The sequence below is a fragment of the Schistocerca cancellata genome, chromosome 1 (assembly GCF_023864275.1).
Source record: "Schistocerca cancellata isolate TAMUIC-IGC-003103 chromosome 1, iqSchCanc2.1, whole genome shotgun sequence".
Classification (NCBI taxonomy): Eukaryota; Metazoa; Arthropoda; class Insecta; order Orthoptera; family Acrididae; genus Schistocerca; species Schistocerca cancellata.
In genome coordinates this window covers 259,296,041-259,308,410 of record NC_064626.1, presented here as the reverse complement: position 1 = coordinate 259,308,410, position 12,370 = coordinate 259,296,041, and positions in this window count along the sequence as shown.

Here is a 12,370-nt window from a genome sequence, read left to right as displayed (position 1 = left end):
CGACGCCGGCGTCCGATGCCGCTACGGAAAACGACGCGCCCGCGTCGGAAAACGTGCTCGGGAGGGCACAACTGAAGATTTGCGTTTCGATCCCCCCCTCCTCCCCCAGGAGTAAAACGTGCAAGGAAGAAGCTACATCGGCGGGAGGCGGCAGGAGTGGCAACACACCAGCCGTCACTTACAGCCTAGCTGCTCACAGCCACAGCGCAGCGTCCGGTGTGCAAGAAGGAAATCTGTCTGCAGTCGTCTCTGCGCTCTCTGCACTAATCGAAAAGGTCTCCCACTTGGCCGAAACACTGCAGAGAGCTGCAGTGGCAGTGCTGACCGCCACCCAGGCGGCTTCCCAGCAGCCGTCGCAGTAGAGCGCTCCCTCCACAATCCGCGCCGGGAGCAAGGAAGAAGGACTGTAATGGGTCGCCACAGCTGCCCGCAATCAAAGAGCTGCTCGCTACCGTCCGGTGAGGAGCTCAGAGATGGCTCACCGTGCTGAACATGACGCTGAAGGGAAGGGTGTGGTGGATTGCCGATCGGGAGAGGTTGCTCTATTGACGGCCCCCCCCCCCCCCCCCCAACTAAGATGGATCGGCTGTGTGGGCAGGAAGTCGAGGTGGCTGATTTCCTGGGACTAGAAGACGAGCGCAGTGGCGGATCGCCGCCCGGCGGAGCTTGCTCCGTAGGCGGCCCAACCTGACCCTCTGCTTACGACGGACCGGCCAATGAAGATCCAAGGGGAGTAAGGAAGGGAGATGAGGCGGCGATATGCGGCCAATGCCTCGGCGGAGGCTGCAAGTAGCGGGGAAAGTCGCCCCCCGGCGGATACGGCCTGGCCGCTACCTACGACGTCTCGCTCCAAGAAGACGACGGAAGATGAAGACACAAAACCAAGAGACAACGCCGATGGATCGGGTAGCTGTTATGCGACTTCGACCTCGGTCGAGGAAACTAGTTGCGGGGGGAATCACCGACCGGTAGGTAACACATTACCGACGGCCACACCCTATGCGCAACCTACAGGAACCCGTTCCCAGAAAGGGAACAAGGAGAAGCAGAAACGCACCATTACTATCGCAGGAGGCATGCCCTCATACGCAGTAACGCGCGCACTCGACGTGGTTGGACCAAAGAATGCCACTGCCAAGATCAAGACACCCGAAACGGTAGCATTGCCCACTGAAGACCCAGTCTGCTGGCCTGAAGTCGGGTCACGAAAGCAGACAACGTTCAACGAACGGCCCAGTTCATGCTGGGGAGCGACGGAGAGGAAGCTGAAGAAACGGACATGGAGGTGGAGGAAAGTCGCACTAAGAAGCGCCCGGCAGAAACGAGTCCGGAAAGCTGCCGGAAACGTGCGACTACCGTCAATTCCACCGACGCTGCAAACGCGAAAAAAAAGCGTCTTCGAAAGTGTGCAAAGCCCCTAAGACGAACACTGATGCGGATGGGTTTCAAAATACCCAAAAGCAAGAAGATTGGAAGAGCTGTACAGATGGCCACTGCTGTAGGCGTGGTCGATAAAAATGGTTCAAATGGCTCTGAGCACTATGGGACTCAACTTCTGAGGTCATCAGTCCCCTAGAACTTAGAACTACTTAAACCTAACTAATCTAAGGACATCACACACATCCATGCCCGAGGCAGGATTCGAACCTGCGACCGTAGTGGTCTCGCGGTTCCAGACTGTAGCGCCTAGAACCGCATAGCAATTCCGGCCTGCCTGGTCGTTAAAAATCGGTTTGCTGAGGTGAAAGGGAAGGAGAAGGCGACAGCAGACCAACAGCAGAGAAGCAAGGGGCCCCCGCTGCCACCGATCATGGTGAAATGGCCGGGCTCCTTTAATGAATTGATCTTCGCTGTCGTCAAGAACAACTTTACTACGAAGACAGCAAGTCACGATATGTACAGAATCGTGACGCAAACCACGGAAGACTACAAAAGCGTTACTAATCTCTATGTCAGCGGTGGTCTAAACTGGTTCACGTACTCGTCGGAACCTACAAAGACGCTCAAAGTAGGCTTCCGACGCCTGCCCTTCGGTATGGATCCCGAATACCTCAAGGAGTTTCTTGAGGTCAAGGGGTACACCATAAGGACAGTATCCCGGATGAAGTCGCCGAAAGACAACGCAGACATACCGCTCTTCCAGGTCATACTGGACAACACATCGGAGCATAAAAGGATCTTCCAAGAAACGAGACTGGGAAGTGTCAGCGCGGTCACAGTTGAAATACTGAGGAGGTGGAGAGGTCTTCTACAATGCTTCAACTGCCAGGGAATCGACCACCTGGCAAAATACTGCAAAATGTTCCCACGCTGCGTAAAGTGTGCTGGGGAGCACCTGAGCTGGGAATGTCCGTTCACGATCGAGGAGACACCCACGAGCTGTAACTGCAATGAAGAACACGTCGCCAACTTCCACGGCTGCAAAGCCTTCAAAAAAGCAGCTGCAAAATGGCGGCAGGCACCAGCGGGGAGAGTTCAGCCGGGAAGAAACTACGCTACTGCAGCAGCAGCGGCGACCGTGGCAATGGTCGCAAGGGATACGCCTGCAATATGGACACTGCAACACGCCGTGCAGTCGTGACAGGCGGAGCGGCCTAACCACGCAGCGGAAGGCGTTTCCCGACCGCCACGAGAGAAGCACGTACCGCCGAGCTGTGCCGGCCGGACTCGTGGGCGCGAAGAAGGGAGGCCGCCACCTACGCCCGCCCCACCACCTCCGACCACTGAAACCACCGAGGCCGCAGAACTATGAGAGATGCTGCCGGAGTTCACACAGCTGCTACTCCAACTACCGCAGATGATCGTATCTGCACTGATTGCGGCCAACGAACACCACAATAGACGCCAACTACATCCATGATGCCTAATCACATGCCTAATCACGTCAATGGTCTCACCGTCTGCGTATGGGATGCAAACAGCATAAGGCAGCAGGGGGGTGAATTTAGGCAGTTTTTACACGACGAGGCCGTGGATGTGTGCCTCGTGTGTGACATGCCTAAAACCCGGCGTAAACGCGAGCACACCTAACTATAGGTTCTACTGCGACGATAGATCAACAGCAGGCGGTCTACGCAACTAGAAGTAACAAGCGTCGCAGTCAGCACCTCAGTAGGTCAAATGACCTTCATCGCCACGTACCGACAGCCTAGAGGACTCCTACGACAATAGGACTTCGAGACGCTGCTGTCAATGCGTGGCAACATCTTTATCGGCGGTGACTTCAACGCCAAGCACCTGGTGTGGAACTCCAGAGTCACCAAACCCAGCTGCAGTAGGCTTTTTAAGGTGGCCACAGATAATGACGCGATGGTGCTGGGGCCTTACGAGGCCGCTCGGATGTCCTGGACATCGCGATTATCAAAGGGGTGACCCACGACGCAGTCCCAACGACTCACGTGGCCCTGTCCTCTGATCACCTGCCAGTGATCTTCGATATGAGCGCGGAAAGGGCCGCACCATCTGAAGGATGCGCAAGACCTATTTCAACACCGACTGGGAACACTTCTGAGTGCACTTGGCAGAGACGTTCGCCGCGGTACCGGATCCTGATGTTGATGGCGTGGACGCCACACTCGCAGCGATGTCACATCTCGCGATCAGAGTGGCTGATGCAGCAACGCATCACAGACCCCAGAAGGCGCCGGACATCCTGCAGATGACCAGGGAGAAGAACCAGCTGGTCCGAGAGTGGCACGTCACTCGCCAGGCGGCGATGAAGAATCAGATCAACCGAATGCGCCGCGCCATACAGTACGCGCTCGTGGAACTCAGGAACAGGGACTGGGCTGGGAGAATAGCGACCCTGAACATCGCAGACGGCACTGCTTGGCGAGAAACCAAGCAGTTCCTTCGCAGGAGGCAACGAATCCCGCCGCTACACATCGGACAGCATGCAGTGGCCGAGCCTGACGCGAAAGCAGGGGTACTGGCCGATACCTTCCCGGCCAACTTCATGCTAGTTGAAGAAGATGTAGACAACGACCACATCCGAATGGTGGAAGATAGGCCCCGTGTATACCTCGCGGCAGAAGACCATATGGACTCCATCGAACCCACAACGGAAGAAGATGTTCAACGGCAGCTACGTCACCTCGAGCCGCGCAAAGCGGGTGGGTGCGATAACGTCGCGGGCACAATCCTGAAGAAGCCCCCAGAGCCTGTGAAACTACTCACGAAGATATTCAACGCCATCCTTAGGAGTGACCAATCCTCCCCCCCCCCCCCCGTTCCCCGTCCCCGCCTGCAAACATAGGGAGGCGGTGGCGATCCCTAAGGATGGCAAAGTGGCAAAGACAACAGGCTAGCGCAAAATTACCGGCCTATCAGCCTGCTACCTTCAGTTTCAAAGGTATTTGAGCGAATATATGTCAGTAGACTGCACCGTCAATGTTATTTGCAATAGCTTACTCTGAATTAGTGTAACAGACCAGTCTTCTGCTACTTTTCGTTATTATATGTTGCGAGAAGGATTGCTTATGTTCCATTTTTACTGATTATTATTTTTGGGTTTCACATCAACAACGTGTTTTTCTTTTCTCTGTCCTCACTTTGCTTGTTCGTGTCTGGAAACCATATCACAGTGAAAATCTCATTCTGGAGGCATATCACAGTGTTTAAGCCCATATTAGGCCGCTTTCAGAGTTCTTTCTCGTATAGCGACAGATTGTCGAGGCTGCATCTGTAGGGACGGTTCTGATAAGCCAGGAGGTGTTAATTATCACAATAACGCATTCACAAGTATGGTCATCCATGTTACCACGAGCCCTCCTTATCATATTTGTTTTCTCTGGGGCCACTCCCTTTCTAATGCGGTTCGTGATCTTCGATGTTTTCCACTTTGTGGTCGAGTCATCAGGGAGCACCCGTGCTGGTGGTTGGTGGTTCTTCATTTTCGTGTTTAAGGATGTTGTATTGGATCTCAGTCACCCAGGCTTGCTCTCAATGCCTAAGAAAGGATGTTGATCAGCGACGGTTTGTCTGTTAATTCGTGAGATATTCCTTGGGAGCTGAGACTCGCAAGAACTGCAGCTCTGTAAAACTTCGGCAGAGGTGTGTGTTTCATACATCTCGTTGTTATTCGACATGTTTCATTGGCCTTATGTCGTCTTTCTTCATGTGTTTTGATCTGATCCGTAAAAGGCAGGTGCATTCAGCCATAGAGAAGCGTAGTGCTTGTTCGTTGGTTCTCAAGAAAGCAGGTTTCGTTCCCCATAGGCTATTTACGAATTTTCACAAAATATTATTTCCGGTGGCCACCTCCTGAAGAATATTTTCACTTTGGTATCTATATGCATGGATAGAACTTCACTGAGACAGGCTGGTTTAGCTGTATTGTTCCAGGAAACTTTAAACTTCCGCTTTGCTAACCTAGATGGAAAGTGGCAAGCGGAAGTGTTTCAAGGATTCAGTTTAACGGAGTTATTTTGGTAGAGTTCTGACATGTCTCTGAGTGCTATCTCCAGCTTCTGCTCTACGTTCTCGAAAATCGTCTCCTAATCTGAGATTGCCAGATCGTCTGCATATAGAAAATGCCTAGTATGATTAGGTGTTGGCTAGTCGACAATATAAAGATTAGAGAGAAATTGGTCTAGGATTCTTCCTTGAGTCAGTCCAATTGTTTGGTTTCTCCATCGCCTATATTCTCCATCGAAAACTACTTAAAATTGTCTATTTAGTAAGAAAGACTCGATGATCTCGACATAGTGGTAATCTCTGGTTCTTGTTATTGAATTTCTGGAAGAGCATCATATAGTTCATTGTATAATGTACTGAGCTGAGGTCGCCCAATCTTTCTAATTCGTATCCTTTTTATATAGGTTTTGTGAGGTACAGAATTTGGCTGGTGCCAGATCTAAAACCAGCTTGCTGAGGGATATATTTCAGGTCAATACAGTCTGCCATAAGGTTCAAAATTATGGTTTCTGCAGGTAACGAAAAAGTGGTATTGGTTGGTAGCTGTTTTGCGAGGCTGGTTTCTTAGCTAGGCTTCAGCAACGCCCCTATCCTTGCCTTCCTTCACATGTTTAGGAACATAGGTTTCGTGGCGGTGGTTGAAGAGCCGCAGGATCCATTTTATGGCGCCCGGGCTGAAGTATTTGATCTGCTCCGTGCACATATCAGCCGCCCCAGCCACTTACCTTTGTCATAGTATTGGGGGGCAGGTAGAGTTCTTCCACCGTAATTGGCACTTGGAGAGTATTGGCTTTTCATTGTAGGTCCTTGCTGATTTCTACTTTTTATTGTTTTGCATTGGGCTTTCCACTCAAGAGTAGCTAATTGGTCACAGCAGCCTTCCTGCGGCCTTTCGGATCACCGTTGAGATTCCCGGATATTTCTTGCTGTGTGTCTCAGTCCATATAGTTTGCCTTGCTTCACTTAGCATTTCCATCAATACTGTACCACATGTTATAGTTTCTTACTTAAAGGGGTCGTTCTGATACAGCTTCTCATATTTAACGAGGACTACTTTAGATCCCTGTGGGAGACTTGGGATGAACAGCTGTCTGCAACCTCGAGCTATGTAATGCATCTAGATTCGTTGAAATATCTTAACGAGAGCGTTGAAATTCTCAGATGTGGGGGTCCAGGTCCACAGTGGCTTTATCAGGTTCCTCCTGGAAAGAAGACTTCCATTTGATTTTCCTAAACTCAAATTTTGTGCAGAACGGAACGATAGTGGTCTCAACAGCGGCATACGCCTGTAACTCAACTGGGCGGTGCTGTGTTCTAGGAATGGGCTGACAAACCACTTTTACACAGCAGACTTCTATTCTAGAGCGGGTGATACCGTTATCGGGGTTGTAGCCACCTTTCAATATTTTGCTCGTAAGGCCAGGGAAATTTTGGGTCACAAAGGACGGAGAGACCATTTGGATCTGCCCGTTCTTCCAGCTGGTGTCTACTCGTATCTGTTTCGTTTTAGCCCCAATTGAAGCTGGGGTAACTGAAATCTCCTACTATGACTTTGGTAGTTTGGTTGCTAAAATGTTTTGGTGGCGAGAAAGAGAATTTTCCTCTTGGATGTTTGTACATGGATGTCAGGATTCCATAATTTGAATAAACAAGATTCTGTGACTGCTAGATTAAATTTGAATCACTGAATAAAAGGGGTTAAGAACTTATCAGAAATTTAGGCATGCCAGGTAACGAACAAATAAAAGCGATAATGTCTGTGTCTACTTAAAGCCAAAAGATAAAAGGTTCTATTAAAACGGATAAAGCCATACCCAAACTTTAATCCAGGTTTTTAAAACTTCTGATTCACGAATGTGCGAGGGTCCATGATAAAATGTATTGGGGTCTAAGGCCATTCTCAAGCTAAAAAATAACTCAGAAAAAACGTGAAAGTGAGAACGTAGTAGGTATTAGAATAATTTATAATAAGAAATAATTAAAATACTTAGCAAAAACGCTACGTTTGTGACATTAAAAGAAGAACAGTTGTTAGTTATGTTACACTTCACCTCCTCCTGGAGAACGAAGCGTTGCTGTTGCCGGCGCCAAATAACCGCTATGTGTAGCGACGCCTCCGCAGAAAGACGCGCATGCGCAGTGTGGCTGGCAGCACCACTGTTCATGTTCTCCAATAAAGAATTCTAACAGTTGCAGCGGTCTTGTTTAGTTCAAATCATGGAATATTCTACTGTGGTTGCCCTACATGTACAGCAGGGTGTTAGGATTCCGCTTTTGTTACTAGTGCAGTGCCATTACTTTTTTATCGTCAGAAGTCAAGATGTTTTATGGTCTAGTGAATATGGCACCGCCATGTTTGGGGTGTGGTGCTCCCACAGCTAGTCACATTCCTTGTATTTCAGGTGTTTTTCCTTGTTCCACTCTATGAGTTTCTTGAATGCAAAATGTATTCCATTTACATGTCTGACAGAGTGTTCTTAAGAGGTCTTGCTTTTTCTCTGTAATTTCCAAGACATTTGCTCTCATAATCGTCATAATTGGCTCTGAGAAGTGCGTTTCGGTTCTGGTTTGTCTTGAAGAAGAGTTTGTGGCAGCAGGGAAGGCTGGCCGTTATCTTGATGGATAAAATTTCCATAGGACGACGGAACTTTCATATTCATTTTCTGTCATCCCACTTCGAGACTGTTCTCTTGGAGGATGCTTCCTTGTAATCCCTCTCCTGAATAAACACTGAAATGTGTGGATGTCGAGTAATCGGATGTACATATGTACCAGTAGTGATCAGCGCGGTTTTTCTTATTTCTTTTGCAGAGTATTGGGAAGTTAAAGGAAATTTGTTGAGACATGGCTTGAGACCTGATGTCACCAAGGACAATGGACGTCTTTTTTTCTAACAGTTTCGACTGGTCAAGAAAGTGAAGTCGTGGAAATTTTCCACTGAACTATCTTCAAAATTTCGTCCAGAACAACAGTCTGCTGACTTGGCGGCTACCTTCAGAAGCTAGAATGCTTCTACGAGACACTATTTCTTGTGATGACATGGTGAATGGACCATGCTTGTCGGACTATGCTTAATATAAGCTTCAGTTATGGTCAAGATCTGTTAAACGTTTTGCCTCTCGATGAAGTAGTCATCGCTTCTACTTACACCATTAAGAAAGAGAATTAACTTTCTTCGGTGTTGTGTGAAGTGCGTATTTATTTAGAATTGTTATTTTCTGTTTTCGAACTATGAGTTCGATCTCTGCACTAAATTATCATCCCAATAACCAATGATTACTTTTATCATCAAGTGTAACGAACGCCTGGATATATATCAAAATTGCCTCTGCCGAATTTTATCAATCTTGATATGTTTTTGGTGGGTTGACTTGAAGTTAGCGTTCATCGACAGTGGGCCGGAGTGGCCGGGAGGTTCTAGGCGCTTCAGTCTGGAAACTTGCGACCGCGACGGTCGCAGGTTCGAATCCTGCCTCAGGCATGGATGTGTGTGATGTCCTTAGGTTAGTTAGGTTTAAGTAGTTCTAAGTTCTAGGGGACTGATGACTTCAGCAGTTAAGTCCCATAGTGCTTAGAGCCAGCTAGTGGGACCATACAGTCGTCCTTCTCAATTTTTTGATGAGTATTCATAACCCAGAGAATAGGCTGAAACGTTGACATCTATTGGAATTACTAGATCTTTAATCAGAATGGTGGACGTAGCTTCTTGTTTTCTTTGAGATACATCTGAAGTGATACAGCATGCTGGTACGCAAATCCTGTGCAAACTCTTGTAGTAGCTTCTCTTTATTTTTGGTTTGTGCAAGTGTTGTGAGTTGCGATGCTCAGAAGTTATCCATATCCTATCATCTTTGAACCATGATCCTTTGCTGATATTGTATGTAACAAATGTTTAAGGAAAGTACACCATCCTGCTGCCGAAGGAAAAACCTGTCTAACTAGTAAATGTTTATTTATTCTTTTCATGGCTATGGGAAGATATCTTCCCACATACTTTAATGTCCTCCAGGGGCCAAGGGACTTGGCATTCCATCGTCGAATTGGTGTTGCCATCCGTAGACGAGAATTAGAAACATGTGAAAATTCCCGCCTCTCTAGAAACAATTGATGGAGTATTATATGTCTCTTGTGCACAATCATATTAACGCACGAAAGAAATTTTCTAATCGATTCTAACACATGAGAAACATGTTATAAACATGTGGGAATATTTGCTCCCGCAGCCCAAGTTGGCCACGCGTCTAGCACTATTTCAAACTTTTAGTGTAGACAATAGGCCTGTTCACTGATGTGTTACTAGGCATATTCATTTAGATTAGGTATTTATCATTGTAGAATTATTTTACCATTTTAGAATATCTCTTCTCACTTCCTGAGAGTGAGTCAGTTTCCGACATTGAACCAGACGATGTTTCAACAGATGAGGAAAGTAATATACTGAGCGTCCACCCACAGTCTCCTGCTACTTTTTAACAACTAGTGCTTTCAGTACGAGACAATGTTTCAGTCCATGGAGTGTTCAGTCTCCGCAGGTTCTCCGACAGATTCGAAAAAAATTCCAGCTTTGAATGATAGTGATGAGAGTGCTGAAACTGAGTGGGATGAAACACTGCCTCAGTGTTTAGACATAGATTCTGTTAGAGTAGGCTTAGCACTGCCAAAGAAAGCGTTCTCTAAAACGAATCGTCCGTATGAGTATTTTCTTGACACCTACAATGAAAATATAATTCTGAATATTGCCGAACAAACAAACTCGTATGAATCCCAAGAGCGACACAATTTTCGTCTGAGCCCTGAACCACCTGTAAGAACAAAGAACTGGGTGGACTCGACATACTCTGAAATAAAAGCGTTGATTGGGTTGCTTATAATTACGGGCATTCACAAATTGCCACGATTAGCAAATTACTGGAGTTCAGATACCCTTCTACATGTTGAATCAGTGTCCAAGGTGATGATTCTAAAACAGATTAAAAAATTTAGAAAACCTTCATCTGAATGATAATTCGAAGGCAGTGGGGAACAGTGTTGATGGACTTGAAACTATTTAAAGTGAGGCTCCTGACTGACGGCCTAAATGCTAATTTCTTAGAGGCATATAATCATTCAGGCAAATTATCTGTTGATGAAGCTATGATACCTTCCAAGGGAAGATAGAGCATAAAAGAATATATGCCCATGAAGTCTATAAGAAGAGGGTACAAGGTCTGGTGCCTGGCTGCTGATAAGACAGGCTATCTACTGAAGTTCCAGATCTATTGTGGAAAAGGTGAAGACAGTATTACCAACATTCCTCTTGGTGAGAGGATTGCACTTGGATTGTGCTCATCTTCGAAAAGCATTAAAGTTATTGTTGCATTTAACAACTATTTCAATTCATAAACCCTAATGAAAAGACTTCTGTATAAGGGATTCATGTAGGTACTGCCAGACTCAACAGAAAAAGTCCTCCAGAAATGATTAAGAAAAATGACAAACTTTCAGTAAGTGAGTTCAAGGCGCAGATAAAAGATACATTCGTTGCGATAAAGTGGCAAGAGACAAGGACAGTAACAGTTTTGTCTACAGTAGCGTCTCCCAATGATGTAACGTTCGTTTCCAGAAAAGGAAGAGATGGTTCCATATGTAGCATTGCTTATTCAAGTGCCGTAAGTCTGTACAACAGTGTAATGGGCGGGGTGGATCTCTTCGACCAGAAGCGAGAACGGTATGGAGATGGGTGGCCATCGCTAAAATGGTGGCGCAGAATTTTTTATTTTCTGGTTGATGCTGCCATTGTGAATGCGTTTCTAATGCACGCAGCACGCACAGGAAATGGAGAGCAGCTAACATTCCATTTACAGTTGGAAAGAGAACTACCGTCCGGATTCTCATCAGGGAAACGACGTGAACCTCCATCTGCATTTATTAAAAAAAATGAGAGAGCATTGGTGTTCCTGATGAACTCAGACTTTCAAATATGGGTGAACATCTATCAAAGAAAATTGTGATGTACCGACGTTGTCGTATGTGTAGTACAAGAAAAGAAGAAAAAAGAATGAGAATAATGTTCTGCAATTGCAGACTGTAACTGAGCTTTTATTGATATTTTGTGAGTAAAATACAATTTAGAAATGATGTAAAATTTTTACTTTGTTTTGCAGTGTCAATATTTACGATAAAAAATTCCTAAAAATTTGATAGTATCATCTCGTAGTCCGTGGGAAGCCATCCTTCCACATAAATTTTCAAAAAAAGTGGGTGCCTAAATTTTTTTTGTTTTTGCATGGTATGGCATAGGTGGTTCATAGCAAGTCACTGCAGCCGGCCGGTGTGGCAGTGCGGTTCTAGGCGCTTCAGTCTGGAACCGCGTGACCGCTACGGTCGCAGGTTCGAATCCTGCCTCGGGCATGGATGTGTGTGATGTCCTTAGGTTCGTTAGGTTTAAGTAGTTCTAAGTTCTAGGGGACTGATGACCACAGATGTTAAGTCCTATAGTGCTCAGAGCCAGAGCAAGTCACTGAACTACAAACTGTCTCCTGTAATAAGCTCAGATAAATGTGTCCACGAATTGGTTATGTAACATAATGCATTCTTTGTTATCCCCTCACCCAACGCCCCTCAATCATTCCACCGTTTTGCAACACCCCCCGTGAGAAAATTGATCGAAGACCTACTTCAGAAATGACTATCAAATGTTTAATAAAATCCGTTCCTATTGTCACTGTAGATAAGAGTCATAGTACTTTTCCGAAATTCCATGGCATATGACAAAAAATGTGACCCAAAATAAAATATTAAAAAGATTCACGAATAGCAGAAGTATTTGAAACAGGATACGGACGCTTTTTGTTTCAGTTGTAATGTATGGACAAGAAACTCACCATCACTCGTTGATCGTTTGTTCGAGTTATAGACTCAACAGCAACGGAGAAAGACTATAGCCCCGTCTTACACGCTTTTTAATCCGAATTTC